Raw genomic sequence first — 22,284 nt, forward strand, 5'->3', positions numbered from 1 at the left:
GTGAGTCCTTTAAGCCCGGTCCCTTGGAGTTTACTGTAAAGGGATTCTACTGTACTATGGAGGGGTGGTGTGGCAAGCCGTGTTATGCCTTGTAGAGTGCTTGACTTTCTTTTCATCAGCCTGCTATCATTGTCCTCAGGATGGTGTTGAAGGCTTGCACACAGTCACTTGATTTTATGAGCAGAAGGTAAAATTGTGTCAGACAGCCCTGTCGCCCCCGATTTTTCATGGGATTTTTTATAAGGATTAGCACACCTGCCCGACCTTTGTTGCACCACTTTTTTTGTTCTTCCAGTCCAGTTGTCATGTCGCCTAAGTGACAAGTCCCCTATGGACACTTCTAATTTGCTACTCCGGAAAGGTATCCATAGCAAATGATCTCAGCAGGTAGAGCTGACGTGGCTGACGTTCCCCCACCTGCCACATGAGGGGGCTCTGTCGCCTATTGTCCTGAACCTCTGTAGAATTGCGTTCACGAGAACCCCTTCCCAAGCCTCCCAGCAGGGATCGGGGGCCGATCGCTCTTGTGGCATTGCAGAGCCAAAGTTGTATAGATTCTTTGCTAGCCTGTAGGCTAGTGACTAGCTCTGTTGCTGTGCAGAGGGCAGATGAAGCAGTGACATCATGCGGCAGGCCGAGTGTAGTGGTGAGAGCAATGCTCTCAGTTGGCACTCTGCTGATTCGATCACTGGCTGAAGTATTGGGGAGCTTTAGGATCTGCTTTACACATTAGCCATAGACCCATAGGATGGTGGTGTAGTGGTTAGGGCTCTCGCCTTGAGCGCTGGGTCCCCAGTTCAAATCCCAGTCAAGGTACTATCTGCATGGAGTTTGTATGTTCTCCCCATGTCTGAGTTGGTTTTCTCCAGGCCCTCCGGTTTACACCCACATCCCAAAAACAAACATAAGTTAATTGACTTCCCCTAAGTTGGGCCCTAGACTCATTTATACACTACCTAATACATACATAGACCTAGGACTATGGTAGGGACTAGTGGCTGGATGGTGTAATGGTTAAGGGCTCTGCCTCTGACACTGGAGACCTGGGTTCGAAGCTCGGCTCTTCCTGTTCACTGCCTATAGAGCGCGTCCTAGTGTCGCTTTAAAGCGGACCCAAACCAAACCTTTTTTTTCATTAAAAATATTTAGTTGCACCACTCTGACACATACAAAGATAAATAAACACTCCTTCAAACCTATGATTATTTCAGTGCATGCTTTTCCCCCTTCTCTTTTCATAGCTAGGGTTATACAGGTGGCAGCCATTAGCAATTCCTCCATTGCCAGACACCTTCTACTCCACCAGTTTGCCGGAAAAATCCCGGCAATTTGAAAGGAAGGGAGGGGTTCCTCCAATAAATGTAAAATATTTTATATTTGTCATCATGCAGCTGAAAAAATACTATTTATTATTATAATTTAGAAAATAGATTTTATTTCTGAAATCTTGTATTTTTAATTTGGGTCCACTTTAAAGGGAAGGTTCAGGGAGGGTGGCTAAAAAAAAATTAATTTCCACTTACCTGGGGCTTCCTCCAGCATGTGGCAGGCAGGAGGTGCCCTCGCCGCCGCTCCGCAGGCTCCCGGTGGCCGACCCGACCTGGCCAGACCGGCTGCCAGGTCGGGCTCTTCTGCGCTCCAAGGCCCGGCACTTCTGCGTCCCACGCCGGCGCGCTGACGTCATCGGATGTCCGCCGGGCTGTACTGCGCCTGCGCAGTACAGCCCGGAGGACGTCCGATGTCAGCGCCGGCGTGGGACGCAGAAGTGCCGGGCCTTGGAGCACAGAAGAGCCTGGCCAGGTCGGGTCGGCCACCGGAGACCACCGGGAGCCTGCGGAGCGGCGGCGAGGGCACCTCCTGCCTGCCACATGCTGGAGGAAGCCCCAGGTAAGTAGAAATTGATTTTTATTTTTTAACCACCCTCCCTGAACCTTCCCTTTAAGTCCGCCAGAAGAAAAGTGCGATATGGATGGTTCTGTGTTTGTTTGTTAGATTGTGAGCCCCTCTGAGGACAGCTAAGAGACAATATACTCTGTACAGTGTTGCGGAAGATGTCACACTATATAAATACTAAGTAATAACTGTAAACAAACATGCTGATCAGATGTCTCTGACTGAACTGGATTAGCCGCATGCTTGTTTCAGGTGTGATATTCAGACAATACTGATGCATGAAAGACCAGCAGGACTGCTAGGCCTATACCTCTCACTTTACTAGATGCCAAGCCCCTGGTTGCTCCTTTGCTCAGCAATCTTCTGAAACAAACCTCCCCAGTCTATGTGGAAGCCTACATCTCCTTTTGGTGCTGCAGGTTGAAATTCCCACTGCAGTACCTGCATTCCCCAGCGGCTGCAGTGCATGCCAGGGATGTGCAATGCATTTTGGGAGATATAGTTTATTTTATGTGGTTACGTCTCCTGGCATGCATTGAAATTCTGTGACACCGAGCGAGACTGATGCCACATATAGGTGGGGAGGCTACAGAGCAGCCAAATGCTAAATAGAAAAAAATGGGAAACCCGATCGGATTTTTCAGTCGAATGAAAAAAAAAAAGCTTTCGATATTTTTTTGATACAATCGTTTTTATCGAATTACTGTAAAATTGGATCATTTTATTGTATGGTGTGGTGGCCACCTTTAGAGAGAGGTTGGTTTGACAATTTCTTTAAAATCAGTGCTTGGTTCCATTTAAAGGGCACCTGAACTGAGAGGAATAGGGAGGCTGCCATATTTATTTCCTTTTAACCAATACCAGTTGCCTGGCAGCCCTGTTGATCTTTGCCTTCAGTAGTGTCTGTATCACTCCAGTAGCAAGCATGAAGCTAATAATGTCAGATCTGACAATAATGTCATAAACTGCTGATCTGCTGCATGATTGTTCAGGGGCTATGGCTAAAAGTATTAGTGGCAGAGGGTCAGCAGGACAGCCCAGTAACCGGTATTGCTTAAAAGGAGATAAATGTCAGCCTCCATATCCCTCACTTTATGTTCCTTTTAAATGGAAATACACAGGGCGGGCTCCATCTCCCGGACTACAGTGCTCCATTTCCCTCTCACTTCAGTTGTCCTTTAAGCATGTCTTCACATGGATTTTGAAAATATGACCAATGTTCATAAAGTATTTATAGAAAGCCTGAGTGATGATTACGATCTCCCTTCAGTATGGAAGCTAATGTAATAATAATGTGAGTAAATTGCGTAACCTTGTTACTGTAGTGACGTATATGAGTCGCTATGGCTACACCACTGGGGGCAGGTAGCCGCTTCAATCCATCCATTCATTGCAAACCCCAAAATACCATCACAGCTCCTGTCCCAAACGTGCTGTTATTTGGTTTTCATAGATGAGAATCAAATTGCCGATATTTACAAAAGTTACCTTTTTTAAAGGTTAACTGAAGGCTGCCATATTGATTTATTTTCATTTAAACAATGCACATTGCCTGGCAGTCCTGATGATCCCTTGCTTAAAGGGACACTTAAGCCAGAAAAAAAAAAAGTGTTTTACTCACCTGGGGCTTCTACCAACCTCCTGCAGCAGTCCTCCTGTGCCCTCGCAGTCACTCACTAATCCTCTGGTCCCCCGCTGCCAGCTAGTTTTGTTTTTGCCGACAGGCCCGTCAGGACTGGCCACGCGTAGCTTTTTCTGCATTCCCGACTGTAATTAGCGCTATTGCGGACCGCAACGCATAAAAAAATACGCGTTGCCGCATTACGAACGCATAGATATGTAGCAACGCGTATTTTTGTACGAGTTGCGGCCCGCAATAGCGCTAATTACAGTCAGGAATGCAGAAAAAGCTACGCATGGCCAGTCCTGACGGGCCTGTCGGCAAAAAACGAAACTAGCTGGCAGTGGGGGACTAGAGGATTAGTGAGTGGCTGCGAGGGCACAGGACTGCTGCAGGGGGCTGATAGAAGCCCCAGGTGAGTAAAACTCATTTTTTTTCTGACTTAGAGAGTCTGAAGCTAGAATAGATCTTGCTTCAGACCTCATATATAGCAGGGGCACGTGTGCCCCTGCTAAAACGCGGCTATAGCGCGGCTTACCGGGGGTCCCTGTCCCCCCAAATCCCCTCCGTAATGCGGGGAAGCGCTTCCTGGTTGGGGCAGGGCTAACCGCCGCAGCCCTGCCCCACGCGCATCTGTCAGCGCGTATCTCCGCCTCTCCCCCGCCCCTCTCAGTCTTCCTTCACTGAGAGGGGCGGGGGAGAGGCGGCGATGCGCGTCTGATAGACGCGCTGTAAGGCAGGGCTGCAGCCCAGTGTTCTCCCCAGGCCTAATTAGGTGGGCGGGCCGCCCGAGTGATTTGAAACCCCGCCCGCCTGCCATACCCTCAGTGTTGTTAAAATGCAGGAAAGAGTGCTCCATTGCTGTCAATCAGCGCACGGCTCTCGCTCGATAGCGAAAACCGTCGCTGAATACTGCAGGAGCGCTCCTGTGTCACTGGCTGGGCGGGTTGTAGGTGGTGCTATCGGTGGGGAGGGGCCTCGGCGGCTCGGCATTGCTAGCAATGGAGCTTCTATCCAGCCCCTCGCTGACTGGGTGGGCTGTAGGTGGTGCTATCGGCAGGGAGGGGGAGGCGGGGAGCTGAACGATTTTTGGTTTTAAACCGAAAATTGCAATCAGAGCCAAGACGATATTCAGATCGTCTAAGCGGCGGTTTACGCCGCTACTGCCTGCTCCGCCCTAAGCCTCCTGCTCTAGTACATTCTAATCTTATTCGGCGCAACGGCCGGAGAAGAAATAGCTGTGACGGTGGCTGGGGGCGGGTCCCACCGCTCAGGCTCATTGTGGCCAATCAAATTCTAAAAGGTTTGCGCGGAGTACAAGTCGGGATGGAGACTCCGCCTTCCACATGCCCGATAGACATGGAGCGTATAACAAGGGGATGTTTCCCGGTCCTCCTGATCCTGGTGCTACTGATCTGCCTGGCCGTCCTGAGCGCTGCGGGTGAGGGAAAGTGGCTACGTATACCCATGCTGAATATATAAGGACATACTACATGTACAGAGCAGCGGTCCTTTTCTGTGATGACGGGGGATTGGGGGGATGGAATGGTGCGGGGATCGGTAAAGGCAGAAGATTGGGGTAGTGAAGGTGTCAGTGACAACAGAGGATTGGAATAGTGCAGGGATAGAGTGAAGGCAGAGGCTAGGGATAGTGCAGTGATCAGTGACAGCAGAGGATATGGATAGTGCAGGGATTAGTGAAGGCAGAGGATTGGGATAATGCTTGGAATCTGTGAAGGCAGAGGAATGGGATAGTGCAGGGATCAGTGATGGCAGAGGATTGGGAAAGTGCAGGGATATAGTGAAGGCAGAGGATTGGTATAATGCTGGGAATCTGTGAAGGCAGAGGAATGGGATAGTGTTGGGATCAGTAACAGCAGAGGATTAGGATAGTGCAGGGATAGAGTGAAGGCAGAGGATTGGGATAATGCAGGGATCGGTGACAGCAAAGGATAGCGATAGTGCAGGGATCAGTGAAGGCAGAGTCTAGGGATAGTACAGGGATCAGTGACGGCAGAGGATTTAGATGGGATGCGGGGATAGGGTGAAGGCAGAGGATTGGGATAGTGCAGGGATAGGGTGAAGGCAGAGGAGTGGGATAGTCCTGGCTAACCTGTACTGTGGCACCTATACACTAGCTAACCTGTACTTTGGCACCTAGGCTGGCTAACCTGTACTGCCGTCACCTTGACTGGCTAACCTGTAGTGTGGCACCCATACTGGCTAATCTGTACTGCTGTACTGCAGCACCACTCCACCAGCCTGACCACCTATGCACCCACCCCACTAGCCTGTCTACCTACCCACCTACCCCACTAGCCAGTCCCCAGCCTGACCTACTTAACCACATACCCCACTTAGGTGTAACTTTCCCTTTACACCCAGCATGACCTTAGGGCCCTTTTCCACTAGCTGCAATCTGCTTTAGAAAGCGGATCGCAGCAGTTTTTCTGACCACAATGAGCACCACGATAGCATGTTAATCGCAGTGCTCATTTCCCACTAGCATGTGTCACTTTTTCTGAATTGGTGGGCGATCATGCTCTGTTCCCAGTAGCTACACGGCGCAATCACGGGTAGTGGAAATTATAGGTTGCGTGATCGCAGCGCAATTGCGATCACACTTCCTAGTGGAAAAGGGCCCTTACTTCCCCACCCGGCTACTTTTTCATGCCACCTGGCTGAAAAAAAATTCTGGGGAGAACACTGCAGCCGTTAGCCCTGCCTCTAGAAAGGGCTAATCTGCGACCAGATTTTCGACCAAGGTTTGCGGGGGATGGGTTGGGGGGGTCAGGGATCCTCGTTTAGCCGCGGGATAGCGGCGTTTTAGCAGGGGCACACGTGCCCCTGCTATATATGAGAGCTGAAGCGAGATTTAGTCTCGCTTCAGTGTCTCTTTAAAGGTGGCCATACGTGGTACAATTTTTCAATTAGATAATTTAGTTTGATTATTCCATTAGATCGAATATAAAGATTTTTCCAGCATGTCCGATCATTTTTCCAGAAAAAAACGGGATAATCGTTCGAATTTCTTGATCGAAAAAAAAAATATTTTCAACTTTCATTCAATTCGATCATTTAGATCGAATAAACGGGAAAATCGAACGTTTTTATTGTACCGTGTATGGCCACCATAAGGTTCACTTTAAAGCGGATCCGAGATGAAAAAACTAACTATAAGGCCTCTTGCACACTGCATGCATTTCCGATTCAGATTCCGCTTTTTAATCGGTTTTTACCTCCGATTCCAATTTTTAATCTTTACTGCATGCTGTATTTGTTGATCCGTTTTTCTGTTGAATGTATTCAGGTATAATCGGAATTGAAAATCGGAAAACTGATTTGCAGTGTGCAGGGAGCCTAACAAGTAACTTGTCTATATATCTTATCTAAAGTTTAGGTGGTTTACACAGCATATCTAGCTGCAAAACTTTAAAAAGTGTATGATTATTTATTCCTGTGATACAATTAGGGCAGCCATGTTCTTTGTCATATTGTCACAAGCTAATTTTGGGGATACACTGTACGTTTCTGTACAGTGTATCGGCCAGCTGATAATATTCAGCTGGCCTGATCAAACCGCTCGACCTGCGCCCACTCGATTCCCGCCGGTGGACAATGGCAGGGAATCGAGCGGCTGATGAGGACCGTCGGCGGGGACGCGGCTGGAGTCGATCTGGCAGCTAATCGGCCGCCGGATCGACCCGTCTATGCCAGGCATGAGGGCTGGAGATGCTATCAGCTTTCTGCAGTCCCCTCTCCTCCTCCCTCCTCCTCTCTGCCTCTGAAATCAATGGCTAGTAACACCTCCTCCTCCTGACCAGACTGAGCTCCTGTAAGCCCTTGCTATTGTCTGAAAATGCCTTGGCACTCTGAAAAGCTGTGGGCGAGGCTTGTTTAGTTTATAGGGAATTAAAGTATTAAAACAAAAAAGTATTTGGCTTGAGGAATGCCCTATAAACAATAGGAAAGGGACACAATTATGCAATGAGTAAAAGTTTATCTTGGATCCACTTTAATACTTTTAGCCATAGAGCCTTAACAAGCATGCCGATCAGATGTTTCTGACTGACATCTGACTGGATTAGCTGCATGCTTGTTTCAGGTGTGTGATTCTGACACTACTGATGCCAAAGAGATCAGCATCAGCAGGACAGCCAGGCAACTGGTATGGTTTAAAAGTAAATAAATATGGCAGCCTCCACATACCTCTCACTTAAAGAGAAACTCCAACCTAGAATTGAACTTTATCCCAATCAGTAGCTGATACCCCCTTTTACATGAGAAATATAATGCTTTTCACAAACAGACCATCAGGGGGCGCTGTATGACTGATTTTGTGCTGAAACCCCTCCCACAAGACGCTCTGAGTACCGCGGTACTCTGGGCAAACTGCCACAATGTAACAATGTTCACAGACAGGAAATGGCTGTTTACAGCTGTCTCTAACAGCCAAAACAGCTAGGAGCAGCTACATAACCTGCCCACAGTAACAATGTCACCATGTAATAAATGTCAGAATGTAAATCGGGGAGAGGAAAGATTTTACAATGAGCAAACACTGACTAAATCATTTATACATAATTATGGTAAAAAATGAAGCACTTTTTTTACTACATTATTTTCACTGGAGTTCCTCTTTAAGGTTTTCAATAACGTACAGTTGACTTTGCACAGCAACACTTGGTGTTCGAAAATCATTATTTCATGGTTCTGTACAGGAAGACACCACAATCTGCGCACGTGACTTACTGATGGTGCTTTCCAACCCTGTGACATTCATAGCACAGTTTTTAAGGTGCATTCCTTGGGATTAGAATAATGCAAAAAATTGGGTACAGTAAACTACAGCATCAGATTAGAATTCAGCCGTGAAAAATCCTGACTATGGCCACCTGAAATCTAATAGTGTAAGTGCAGTGTTCTCCCCAGAAGTTTTTTCCAGCCGGGTGGCATGAAAAAGCAGCCGGGTGGGGCGAGATGAAAATGCAGGGCAACTCTGCTTACAGCATAGGAGGAAGTGAGGAGGTGAGCTGATGACAGCCGGGTGGTTACCAAATCTAGCCGGGTGGAGCACCCGACTAAAAGAGCCTGGGGAGAACACTGAAGTGGTTTTAGTACCTTCCTATTGCCATTGCTTTTTCAATTGCCTTTTTTTTTTTTTTTAGTTTTTTATTCCAACATGTATGTTCATTAAGAAACATTGAATTTCTCTATTGCTCTTGTAGTATCTATCTATCGATCTTTGTATCCATACTAGTAAGTCTTAAATGCTTTAAAGTGGACCTGAACTCTTGCACTGGACAGAAATGCAATGCAAAAAACAGAGAAATACACCCTGTATATATTTAGAGAGTTTAGCTTGTCTAATTCCCACTCATCTGTGACCTAATCACAAGTTTAATTTGACCTCTCAGCTTTTTCAGCTGGCTGCCTTGGCAGAGCAGCTGACTTGTAAACACAGGATGTTAACCCTATGTCTGCTTACATGAAAGCAGGAAGTAGACACACTGCAGATGTATTGCAGGATTTGTATCAGCTGTAACAAAGAATTTTTTTCTTTAAAGGTTATTATGCTGTTGCTTATCTTTTAAAGCAGAGAGGAAGTTCAGAGTTCAGGTCCGCTTTAAAGCAAGCCTGAACTAAGAACTTCCTCTCTGCTCTATAAGATAAGCAACAGAATAATAACCTTTAAAGAAAAACGTTTCTTTGTTACAGCTGTGTTTACAAATTCGCTAGGAGGTCAAATGACACTTGTAATCGGTCACAGATGAGGGGGAATAAGACAGGCTAAACTCTCTAAATACGTGCATGGTTCATTTCTCCATGTTCTCCTTCTGTCCTGGGCAAAAGTTCAGCTCCACTTTAAATGGAAATGCATAGGGCATCCTCCATCTCCCTGACTACAGTGTTCCTTTTTTAAAGTGAACCTCCAGACTAAAAATCGACTCAGCAGCACTGAAAAGGCTTGGTGTTTCTTTAACAGTTTCACAGCATCAGAACTTTGTTTTTCTTATGCAAGCCTCATTTTTAGCTGCACAGAAGAAAACTGCCCGGGCATTTTCCCCTTATGCTGTGCAAAGCATGATGGGATTTCTGATGATGTTGTTCTCGTTCTGCTGTTTTGGTGCAATTTTTTTTTTTACATTTTGAATTTATTTGAAGCTTAGTGTGTGCAGCTGGGAGGGGTAATCTGGGTAATCAGGACAGTTGGAACTGTGTCTCCTGCTCCTTGTCATCTCCTTTCAACCAAAAAGATGGCTGCCCCCATGAATCGCAAACATTTGCCTGTTCTTTTAAAACAGGGTGGGTAAGAGATTATATTACCTATCTATTCTACTTAACATAACTAATGTTCTTAATAACAGTATGTTTGTTTAGGCTGAAGTTCCCCTTTAAGTGGCTATGCATGGTTTTTATGACTGGAAACCATAGTAGTGACCGGTTATTACTAATCACCATGTTCTTGCAGTAGTTGGACGTGATCATTTAAAAACTGGGTGGAAGAAATGCCCCAAAAATAGGTTGTATTGGATGAATGGTAGATGTAGAATATGTGACTAAAAATAATGAAACATAATGAATAATAAAAAAAATGGCCTATCTCAAAAAGAATGGGCAATGCCAACTTCTAACAAGATTTATTATTCATCAGACTCTATAAACGATAACGCGTTTCGCAGAGCACTGCCCACTTCCTCAGATCAAATAGAAAACATTGTCTTTATACTGTAGATGTTAGGCGCGCCTAAAAGGGTGAGCAAGAGCCTTCATCTCCCTGACTACATTGTTCCTTTAAGTGGCTATGCATGTTTTGTTTTAATGACTGGAAACCATGGTATTGATCTGTTTTTACTAATCGTCATGTTCTTGCAGTAGTTGGACGTGGTCACGCATTAACCCCCCTTTTCTTCTTCTCCTCCGTTTTAGATAAGAGGATCGGAACACAGCTGCTCTCCTAGAGTTTCACTACAAACATCCTGACATCCTCCCCTGGAGAGTCTGCCATGGCTGCACTTCTGACAGAGAGATGAGTTATCTGGTCATGTGCGAAGGTTGACCGACACCTGTGCCTCCGAGGAGCTGACCTGCGCAATTCTCAAGGACATCCGACCACAAGAGGGGAAAACATAAAATAGATAGAAAGAAGAAAGCTCCGCTCTGCAGTTTCGTAGGGATGCAAGAACCGCTACCAACTGCAAACGTTAATTTATTATTAGCAATTTTTTAACTATATAAAGAAAAATAAGGACTTGGGTATTCTACCGTCTGCCAAATTTGACTGCCCCATTTAAAAGATTGTTTTCTCCCCTTTAGAAACAATATTTTTGGAAAGCGGAGAGTCTTGGCTTTCTTTTGCACTTCTCCCTGCGTTGGTGCGATGCACCGTTCCTGAGTTACAAGGTGTTAAACGAGGGGTGTCCACTGCGCCTGTCTGCCACCAGCACTAACCTGGTAACCAGAGTTTCCAACCCGCATCCCAGTGAGTGAAGGTAGCAGGCAAAGGTCCTGGTGTACAATGTCCTCTGTCCAAATGAGCCAATCGAGGACCAAGCCCGCATCCCAGTGAATAAAGCGAGCAGGCAAAGGTCCTAGTGTGCAATGTTCACTATACAGGTGAGCGAATTGAGGACAAAGTCCGCAGCCCAGCAAGTGGACAAGCAGGCAAGGGGTCCTGGTGTGACATAGCCTCTGTCCAAGTGGACATAGAGTTAGAATAAAAGTGTCCAAGCAAAGCGAGAACCGAGCCCATAGCCCAGCAAGCGAGCAAGGGGACAATGATTCCAGTAAACTGGGGAATATCACTTTAAAAGGCGTGGACACCACTCATTCAGCACCCCCTCAGGTCTGGGACCCACTAGCAGTGCTTTTCTAAGAGCCTGTGATTTCAAAAGCTCTTGCTAATGCAATGCTATGGGGAATTTTGTTTTAAATCACTTTGCTCAAGTGGGATCACACCCATAGCATTACATAGTTACATAGTTATTTGGGTTGAAAAAATCCATCGAGTTCAACCAGAGAACAAAGTACAACTCCAGCCTGGCTCCCTCCCATATCCCTGTTGATCCAGAGGAAGGCAAAAAACCCTTACAAGGCATGGTCCAATTGGCCCCAAAAGGGAAAAAATTCCTTCCCGACTCCAGATGGCAATCAGATAAAATCCCTGGATCAACATCATTAGGCATTACCTAGTAATTGTAGCCATGGATGTCTTTCAATGCAAGGAACGCATCTAAGTCCCCTTTAAATGCAGGTATAGAGTTTGCCATAACGACTTCCTGTGGCAATGCATTCCACATCTTAATCACTCTTACTGTAAAGAACCCTTTCCTAAATAAATGGCTAAAACGTTTTTCCTCCATGCCCAGATCATGTCCTCTAGTCCTTAGAGAAGGCCTAGGGACAAAAAGCTCATCCGCCAAGCTTTTATATTGCCCTCTGACGTATTTATACATAGTAGTAGCAGTAGGGTACCACCAGCCTGCAAACTAACAGGATATAAGCCCGACGAAGGCTGCAAGGCCAAAAGCTTGCTTATTTTTATTCATTTTTATTTAGCCAATAAATGGTATCATCCTGATTTATAACTTCTTGTATTTATACATGTTAATTACATTAGCAAGAGCTTTTCACATCACAAGCGCTTACAAAGGACTATGAAAAGCACTGCTAGTGGGTTTCAAACCTAACTCTGGAACGGTGCATCACACGGACGTGGAGCATACTGCAAAAAAAAAAAAAAAAAAAACCCCTCCAAGACTCTCCGTTTTACAGTGATATGGATTTCCAAACAGGGGACAGTCAGTTTCGGTAGACTGAATAATACGTCAGTGCCAAAAAATAAAATCTTGCTGCTGCTTGGATTACAGGTAATATAGACTAATGGCTACAAAACAACATAATGAGACCGGATATATTTAATCGAAAGCTAAAAAAAAAAAAAAAAACATAGAAAACTCACAGTATCTTCAAGTAATAACTCAGCGATTTCGAAGTATCAGCTACTACCATACAGTTCTTTCTGCAAACTAAAGTTTCTTTTCTGCAGGGCTGTGGAGTCTGTACAAAAATCTTCCGACTCCTCAGTTTATGAAACTCCAACTCCGGGTACCCAAAATGGCTCAGACTCCGACTCCCCGACTCCTTAGTCTAAGGCTGCTTACACACTAAGATGTTACAGGCGCACGTTAGTGCTGCCTGTAACGCTCCCCCAACGCACAGCAATGTAACACAAGTGGGCTGTTGCAGCATGCTACGGCGTTACATCGGCTTAAGCCGTGTTAGACTGTCTGCACATGCGCAGTCATGTTGGGGAGGAGCGGTGAGCGGCCAGGCACATGGCTAATTAATATTCACTGCACGTTGTGACGTGCAGTGTTTACTTCCTGGTGCAGCCGCTCTGTGCGGCGATTGGCCGGTGGGACCACGTGATGCCGCATGCGTCCAAGAGTACGCATCACGGACGCCAGAGTGAGCTGCACAACGCGGCTCACTCTGACGTCCACATCGAAGAGCACCAGGCCTTGCGTTAGGTGCACGTTATGCAACCTTAACGTAGCACCTAACGCAACGTCTTGGTGTGCATGTAGCCTAATACCAGGGCTGTGGATTTTGTGCAAAATCATCTGACTCCTCAGTTCATGCTGACTCCAACTCTGACTCCGGGTGCCCAAAATTGCTCCGACTCCAACTCCGTCTTACTCCACAGCCCTGCTTTTCTGCAATATCTACCAAAGGAAGACGTAGTTTTAACTAGTATTTATTTAACAATGGTTTTAGGGTTTTGTTTTTTTGTTTTTTTTTAAATCCTAATGTGAACTTCATGTATTCACCAGTGTACATGAACTTTTTTCAAGCTCTGTATCGGTTGATTTTATTCCAACTTAGTAAAAACCTTTATTTTTAAAGGTAGTTTGTGTTTTCTTCCTGCCTGGTGTCATGATTATTATTATTAAAGTGGGCCTTTATTAAAGTAATTTATTATTATTAAAGTGTCCTCTTGCACAGGACACAAGGAGAACCTAGAGAAATACACCCTGTGTGTGCAGAGCAGCTATTATGTAAACACAGGGTGTTAACATTTAGGCTCTATTCACACCTGCGTTTTCATTGCCGGCGTTTTGCAGGAGTGATTATTCAGCGACTTCACGCAGACAAATCACTGAACACTGCGGCGATTTTGGCGCTATCGTGTTTTGCGCTTCTATAGCACTGAAACGCCATCTCCTGGAAATTGGCTGAAAATGGTGCAGGCTACGCGTTTGCGTTTGACGGTTTTGGGCGATTTGCGGCGATTAGCGCAAAGCGTCTAAGTAAGAACGGGCCCATAGGGTTTCATTACGCTTTTAAAAAGCTCTAGCGTTTGAGCGTTTTGCCAAAATCGTGGCAAAACGCTCAAGTGTAAATGGGGCCTCAGTTTGCTTCCACAAAAGCAGGAAGTAGACACACTGCAGATGTATTGCAGTTTTTCTGTAAGCTGTAAAAAAATGTTTTTCTTTAAAGTGACACTGAAGCTAAAAAAAACTCATGATATAATGAACTGGTTGTGTAATACGGATAATGAATAGAACATTAGTAGCAAAAAAAAGTGTCATTTTTATTTTTTCAGCTTTTTTTTATTATTATTATATAACATTGCATTATTCTCTAATAATTGCAGTTTCCACAATACACTCAGCATTTTAAATGATTTCACAGAGTAGAGCTAATGAGCCTGAACTTTTCTCAGTAGAAAAAAAAACATAAAGAAGAAACGATGAGAGACAGTTGAGATAAGATCTTCAAAAGACAGCGCTGTCCACGACTTTATAAAGTCGCAGAGCTCACAGAAGCTCTTTTGCATAGAGAACAGCTGAAGTTTCTTAACTCTTCCTGTACTGGACACAATATGAGACTCATATCTGTGCTAATAATGTTTTATTTCTTAGCAGTACTACACCTACAAATCATTATATCATAAGTTTATTTTCACTTCAGATTCCCTTTAATGGTTATTTTGCTGTTGCTTATCTTTTCAGTTCAGGTCCGCTTTAAGATGATGCTGCATTTATGTAGTGCTTAACATATTTTTCCAGTTTAATGTCTCTCCCACAAATAAGAGCTCGTACACACGCGAGCACAGCAGACGTTCAGGGACGTTTCTCTTGCAAATTTAATGTGCGCCCTCTCTATAAAAGCAGTGTGTCTGTACAGCATTCGTTGCCCACAGTGTTGACTGAAGAATTGAGAATGATTCTATGTGCACTTATTGTGAGGGTATGTACACTGAAGCAGCTTAAAAAAAAGCACAACAAAAATGTGCCATTAACCTTTTGGTGACTGGCAGCCTAAACCCCCTTAAGGACCAGGGCATTTTACCTGGGGGGGCGCGTTTGGGGGGGTCAGGCTGCCGGATCCCCAGTTTAGATAGCTAGGCATTTGTGTCCGCTGTGTGGCCATGTGTCCCCAATACAGCCAGAAGCCTTTACTCACCTCCCTGGGTCCTGCGATGAGCAGCTCTAGTTCCCTCCGCTCTGGCCGGCATCCCTGCTCACAATGACTCTGTTCCGGGTCGCGGCTTGATGACATCATCAAGCCGGGACACCACATTAGTGTCAGAGCGAGCAGAGATGCCGGCCAGAGCGGAGGGGAGTGACGATCAGCAGGAGAACTTGAGGAAGGTGAGTCGATCAACTTCTTTCCCGCCTACCGTAGCTGTTCTGTAGTGATCACTACGATCCGCCAGTGATCGTAGTGATCACATGATCAGTGGATGATCACGATGGTTCCTGATCACTGGGGGATAGGGGGGATGTTAGATGTCATGTGATCGCTTAATCTTCCCTCTCCAGTGCGCACGATCGCTGCAGGACGCTTCGTTTACGAGGACGTTGAATCTACGTCCAGTCAGAGCGGCAGCACCACCTGCTGGACGTAGATTCAAACTCGTCGGTCCGCATTTGGTTAAGCAGGCAGCCATTTTTGGTGAGGTGGGGTTTAAGGTGTGGGGGGGTTTATTGGTTGTCCGCCAGGGGAGCGTTCTGTGTGAGTAGGGAGAGGATTAAATGATGGTGAAGTATTAGCAAATAATACCAATAATTTACTATCAATTTAGTAGATTATCTGTAAATTTACCAGTATTCTACAACCGCTATTATATGCACCCTTAACTGAATTTTTTTTCCCGGATTACGCTGTGCTGAAATTAGCATGCAGCCATTTCAAATGTATGCAAGTACACACCTTAAAGTGAACCAGAGACGAAACACCCTCCTGTAATTTACTAATTTATAAGTGGGAACATTACAGAAAACACATGCTCTGCTCTCTGTTTCATTTTTCTCTGCTCAGTCTACCTGTTATCAGCTCTGATAAGAATCCCCGACTGAGCATTCAGTCTAGGTTTGACCCGGAATCATTATAGCTAAGCAAGTCTTTTCAAGCCCAAGCCTGCCCCCTCCTGGCTCAGCTTTCCTGCTTTGCATACTCGCAGCATCACAGAGAGCTCTGATGATGTGGGAGGAGCTACTCTTGCCGAGGAAGAAGCTCTGAAACAATAGACAAGTGTGGCTGCTGTAGTATTTCATCTGTGATCTGTGTGCAGTCATCATCATTATCTGTGCAGTTTCATTCCTATGAGAGACACTTCCTACAGGCAGCCACACAGCATACCAGAATAATGAAGTTGAAAACACACAGATGAAAGACTGCAACAGCCCTGCTTGTCTATAGTTTCATAGAGCCTAGACAGCACATCCAGAACAGCTCATAACCTGGAAGCAGAACAGGTATGAGCCGGTGGCCATATTGGATTTTTCCTGGAGCAAACACTCAAAAAGGCACACCAGAGCTGCAAAATTATCAGGTACAGCATTTATGCTTTACAAGCTATCAATTGATATGTTTATTTTGTGTGAAACGTTCATCTCTGGTTCTCTTTAAACAGTCACTGCAACAACATACAGAATAATGTACTAAATTATTCTGGAGAGTTTTCAGCATCAGAAGCACTTCCCTATATGTATGTATTGCTGTATATTGGTATGTTGGCCTGCCCTCCAAGTGATGTTTAGCCTAGACCAGTGATGGCTAACCTTGGCACTCCAGCTGTGACAAAACTACAAATCCCATCATGCCTCTGCCTCCCCGAGTTATGCTTAGAGCTGTCAGAGTATTGCAAACTACAAAAACATAGGACTTGTAGTTGCACAACAGCTGGAGTGCCGAGGTTAGCCATCACTGGCCTAGGCTATGATGTCACACAGCCTTCTGCCCCAGAGCATTCTAGGAGACCAGAGATTTCTGCGCACTTAGGAACACAACAAAAAAAATATTGCACAGTGAGACACCTTACCAACAGTAAAGATGTGCCCTTGGGGAACCCATAAAGACTAGGGGTTAAATAGCAGCCCCAACCACACACACACAACAGTAGGTAATGCCTGTCACCTTCTCAAAAGACCCACACTAAAGAGACACTGAAGCAAAAAAAAAAATAGATTGTGATTTAATGAATTGTGTGTGCAGTACAGCTAAGAAATAAGACATAAGGAGCAGAGACATGAGTCTAATATTGTTTCCAGTACAGGAAGAGTTAAGAAACTCCAGATGTTATCTATGCAAAACAGCCATTGAGCTCCACGACTTTCAAAGATCAAGAGAGTTCTGAATTCTGAAGCTTGTTATCTCAACTGTCAGTCACTGTATTGTTTTTTTTCTTCTGCAGAGGACAGGTCAATAGTTATCAAGCCTGCTCTGTAAAATCATATAGAATGCTGAGTAGTGTGTAAACTGCAAATATTAGAGTATGATGCAATGTTATAAAAAACTTTATATAACTGAAAATAAAAATATGAGAGTGTTATCTTTGCTACTAATCCTTCAGTAATTATCTGTACTACACAACCAATTTATTATTTTGAAATCTGCTGCTAATGTTATCCTGTGTCTATGCACACTGGAGTGATGAGGTTTTGTAAAAAAAAAAAAAAACCCATAGCATTATATTGGGAAGAGCTTTTGAAACCTCTAGCGTTTGGGGAGCTTTTCTGGTGTGTCTCAGCCCTGTGGGACCTGGTCACACAATCTCAGCAGCTGCTGCATTCTCACCTGTCTCTACACGTTACTGGCTGCCAATTCTCCAGGATGACATACAGCCTAATTATTGCTATTCCCGCCACGCCAAATACAAGCTGACTGTACAGCCTTTATCAAATATTGCCACATCTATGTCACATAACAGCCTGCTGCATTTGATTGGTTAACTCATTAAGGACTAATCAAATGCAAAAGCCTCTGGTACCTTTAAAGGGGTTCTGTATGAGTTTTTAAAAACAAAAAGTGTCACTTACTTGGGGCTTCTACCGGCCACCCTGAAGACATATTGTCCAGCGCCAGCCTCAACGATCCTACGATTCCCAATTATTCAACGAATCGGCCATGGCCGCGCGCGTCCTCGCTCCTGCTCGTGTCTCCAGGAGCTTACTGCGCAGGCACAATACAAGAAAATTTCGTACTGCGCAGGAAGCTCCCGGAGGCGGGAGCGAGGATGCACTCAGCCATGGCCGGGCAGATGCAGCGGCATTCTTCTAGGGGTGGCAAACTGAAATAAAAATTGGGCTTAAATTGAACACTGGGACCTAGTGGCGGGCCAACCTCAATATCTAGAGGCCACCACTCTTTCTTATAAAGTGCCCCGGTGTCTAGTGGCCCTCCTCCCTCCCCTATACAGTTCCCAGCTGGCTAATGACCCCCATCCCTCACCTATACAATTCCCTGGTGTCTATTGCTTTCTCCCTCCCCCATATGGCTTTCCTGATGATCTAGGGCTTTATCTCCAATAAACCACTTGGGGCAAAATTTGATGGCTCTGAGGGCCAGATTCGGCCTGTGGGTTGGAGTTTGACATGTATGGTCTAGGACTAGGTAGACAATCAGTATTACACACCTGGAACAAGCATGCAGCTAATCTTGTCAGATTAGTCATAGACATCTGATCTACATGCGTGTTCAGGGTGTATGGCTTAAAGTATTAGAGGCAGAGGATCAGTAGGACAGCCAGGCAATATGCATTATTTTAAATGAAACAAATATGTCAGCCTCCATATCTCTCACCTCAAGTTCACTTCAAAGGGACCAGAGGCTTTTTTTTTTTTGTACACTTCCTGATCGCTGCGATTGGCTCACAGTAATAAGGTGGCCAGGAGCCAATGAAAATGGCTCCAGACCAAATTACAGAGCATGGTGGTCTTTAGAGATCCAGGACGGGGATGCGCTTTTGCATTCCATGCTCAGGCAGCGCTTCAACTACAGTCCTGGCCAAAAGTTTTGAGACAGTCAAAAATATTGGAAATTAAAAAAGTTGGTGCTTAATGTGAACCTAAAGCCGGTTAAAAAAAAATGAGATTAACTCACCTGGGGCTTCCCTCAGCCCCCTGCAGCCGATCGGTGCCCTCGCAGCCCCGCTCCGATGCTTCTGGACCCGCCGGCGAACACTTCCGGTTTCGCAGTCACCTGCCGACAGGCATGGGAACGCGAGTGATTGTTCGCGTTCCCAACCTGTATATCGCCCCCTATGCTGCTATTGCGGCCAGGAGCATAGGGGGCGATATACAGGTTGGGAACGCGAACAATCACTCGCGTTCCCATGCCTGTCGGCAGGTGACGGCGAGACCGGAAGTGTTCGCCGGCGGGTCCAGAAGCATCGGAGCGGGGCTGCGAGGGCACCGATCGGCTGCAGGGGGCTGAGGGAAGCCCCAGGTGAGTTAATCTCATTTTTTTTTTAACCGGCTTTAGGTTCACTTTAAGTTTTTGTAATAGCAATTTGCATATAGTCCAGAATGTTATGAAGAGTGTTCAGGTGAATTGCATAGTCCTTCTTTGCCATGAAAATTAACCAAATCCCCCCCCCCCCCCCCCCTCCAAAAAAAACCCTTTCCACTGCATTTCATTGCTGTCATTAAGGGCCCATTCACACTTGAGCATTTTGCCGGGGATTTCGGCAAAACGCTCAATTGCTAGTGCTTTTCAAAGCGCTAGGGAAATAAGTCTATGGCCCTGTTCTCATTTGGGCGATTTGTGCTAATCGCCGCAAATCTGCCCAAAACCGCAAAATAATAAAAAATCGCCAGGTGTGGATGGTGATTTTTTTTTTGTGTTAATCGCCAAAAAATGCCAGAGCAAAACGCTGGCAAAATTGTTAGCGTTTTGCGATCAGCAAGTGTGAATGGGCCCTAAAGGATATGCTGAGATCATTTCAGTAATCGTCTTGTTAACTCAGGTGAGAATGTTGATGAGCACAAGGCTGGAGATCATTATGTCAGGCTGATTAGGTTAGAATAGGTTAAAAGGAGGGTGATGCTTGAAATCATTGATCTTCCATTGTTAACCATGGTAACCAGCAAAGAAATGCATGCAGCCATCATTGCGTTACATAAAAATGTCTTCACAGGCAAGGATATTGTGGCTACCAAGAATGCACCTAAATCAACAATTTATAGGATCATCAATCACTTCAAGATAAGAGGTTCAATTCTTGTTAAGAAGGCTTCCAAGAAAGTCCAGCAAGCACCAGGATCGTCTCCTAAAGAGGATTCAGCTTCGGGATCGGAGTGCAACCAGTGCAGAGGTTGCTCAGGAATGGCAGCAGGCAGGTGTGAGCACATCTGCATGCACAGTGAGGCGAAGACTTTTGGAAGATGGCCTGGTGTTAAGAAGGGCAGCAAAGAAGCCACTCCTCTCCCAAAAAAACACCAGGGACAGATTGATCTTCTGCAGAAAGTGTGGTGAATGGACTGCTGAGGACCTCAGCAAAGTCATATTCTCTGTTGAAGCACTTTTCCGATTGTTTGGGGCATCTGGAAAAAGGCTTGTCAGGAGAAAAAAAGGTGAGCGCTACCATCAGTCCTGTGTCATGCCAACAGTAAAGCATCCTGAGATTCATGTGTGGGGTTGCTTCTCATCCAAGGGAGTGGGCTCATTCACAATTTTGGCAAAAAAACACAGCCATGAATAAAGAATGATACCAAAACACCCTCCAACAGCAACTTCTGCCAACAATCCAACGACAGTTGGACCCCTAGGTCTCCTCTATCTATGCTACCCCCCCTCCCGATGACACAGGCTCCCCAGTAGAGAAGACACAGGGATAAGTGCAGCAACATGAGAAGAGGCACTGGAAACAGGAGGAGATGCGTCGCCAGACCAGTGAGATGTAGCTCTGTTGCCAACACTCTGAACGTTGGTTGTCCCCAAACCAAATGCCACTGTGCTCCTGACTTGCCGCCAACTGAGCGATATCTTCCATCCTGTGCAACTGATTTTGATTCAATTCAAAAATAGATTGGGCATTATTTGTGGCATTGATTTACAGTAGATTCACAGAAATTTAATTTGCTGGTTATTGACGGGAAAAAATTGTTAAGTGCATGGCTAAAGACAAATATACAACCGGGTGGAGTACAGACAATGGGCAGGCAAACAGCCAGCCAGGAACAGAAATCAGGTCAAACTGTAAAGGTAGCCATATAAATTCAGAGATGATGGGCAGATTCAACCAAGAGACAAATCTATCTCTAATTGAATGTGATTGGAGAGAGATCTGTCAGCTGTCCATACACCACAGGCCGATTCCTGATCAATTTCATGCTGAAATCGATCCAGAATCGGCCTTGTGACGCCGCATCCAACCACTTTGCCACTTTCCCCTAATGTTAACCCTTTCCACTCGTAGCTGAAACCCTTTCCCCCCAGCTGAAACCGGAAGTGCGCGATCAGCGCTACCAGGGAGTGACCACTGCATTGAATTTTCTCTTTAAGTTATATTAGTTATGTTAATTAAAATAGATAGGTAAAATAATCTCTTACCCACCTTGTTTTAAAAAAACAGGCAAATGTTTTATTTCATGAGGGCAGTCATCTTTTTGGTTGAAAGGAGGTGACAGGGAGCTTGATACACAGTTCCAACTGTCCTGTGTGCTGATCACCCCTCCTAGTTGCTAGGCAACGTGCATAACAACATAGGAAATCCCATCATGCTTTGCACAGCATCAGGGAAAAAAGCCCGGGCAGTTTTCTTTGACGGGGCGTAGCTTAGCTAAAAATGCAGCTAAAACTGATGCTTTGGTAAGAAAAACAAACTTCTGATGCTGTGAAACTGGTAAAGAAACACCAAGCCTTTTCAGTTCTGCTGAGTAGATTTTTAGTCCGGAGGTTTACTTTAAGCTGGCTGCCTGGTAACTGACCCAACACCAAATGATCTTGACTGTAAAATTTTGTCCAGTTTTATGAAACGTGTGTAATGTGAGATCCTGCCTAAGCAATCTAGTATATACAAATTATATTCACTATTTTTTTTTTTTGTTTTTTTTATTACATAGGTGTGGCAGCTTGTACAGTCAAAATAGCACCGTACAAGACCAGTTTTACTGCTCTGCAAGTTTACTGCATCACCTGAATCATAGCTAATGAATATGCAGGCCTGTATAATAAGGTTGTATACGACTGTTTGTTAAAGGGAACCCGAGGTCAGAGGGATATGCAGACTGCCATATTTATTTCCTTGTAAACAATGCCAGTTGCCTGGCAGCCCTGCTGATCTTCTGGCATAAGTAGTGTCTGAGTCCAAACCCTGAAACAAGCATGTGGCTAATCAAGTAAAACCTGAGTTAGCGGAGTCAGAGTACCTGATCTACATATGCGTGTTCAGGGCGTATGGCTAAATGTATTAGAGATATAGGATCAGTAGGACAGCCAGGCAACTGGTATTGTTTAAAAGGACATAAATATGGCAG

The 22,284-nt window shown here is 45.3% G+C and overlaps 1 protein-coding gene across 1 annotated transcript in view; it reads left to right on the forward strand.

Annotated features, from left to right (window-relative positions):
• The window catches only part of PWWP2B (PWWP domain containing 2B), a 59,009-nt gene extending 46,538 nt beyond the window's left edge, over positions 1-12,471 (forward strand). The window contains exon 3 of the mRNA XM_068255113.1: positions 10,445-12,471. The gene's annotated coding sequence lies outside the window, so the exon portion shown is untranslated. The remainder of the gene's footprint in view (positions 1-10,444) is intronic.
• Positions 12,472-22,284: the final 9,813 nt, after the last annotated feature.

This window comes from Hyperolius riggenbachi, chromosome 10 (assembly GCF_040937935.1).
Source record: "Hyperolius riggenbachi isolate aHypRig1 chromosome 10, aHypRig1.pri, whole genome shotgun sequence".
NCBI lineage: Eukaryota > Metazoa > Chordata > Amphibia > Anura > Hyperoliidae > Hyperolius > Hyperolius riggenbachi.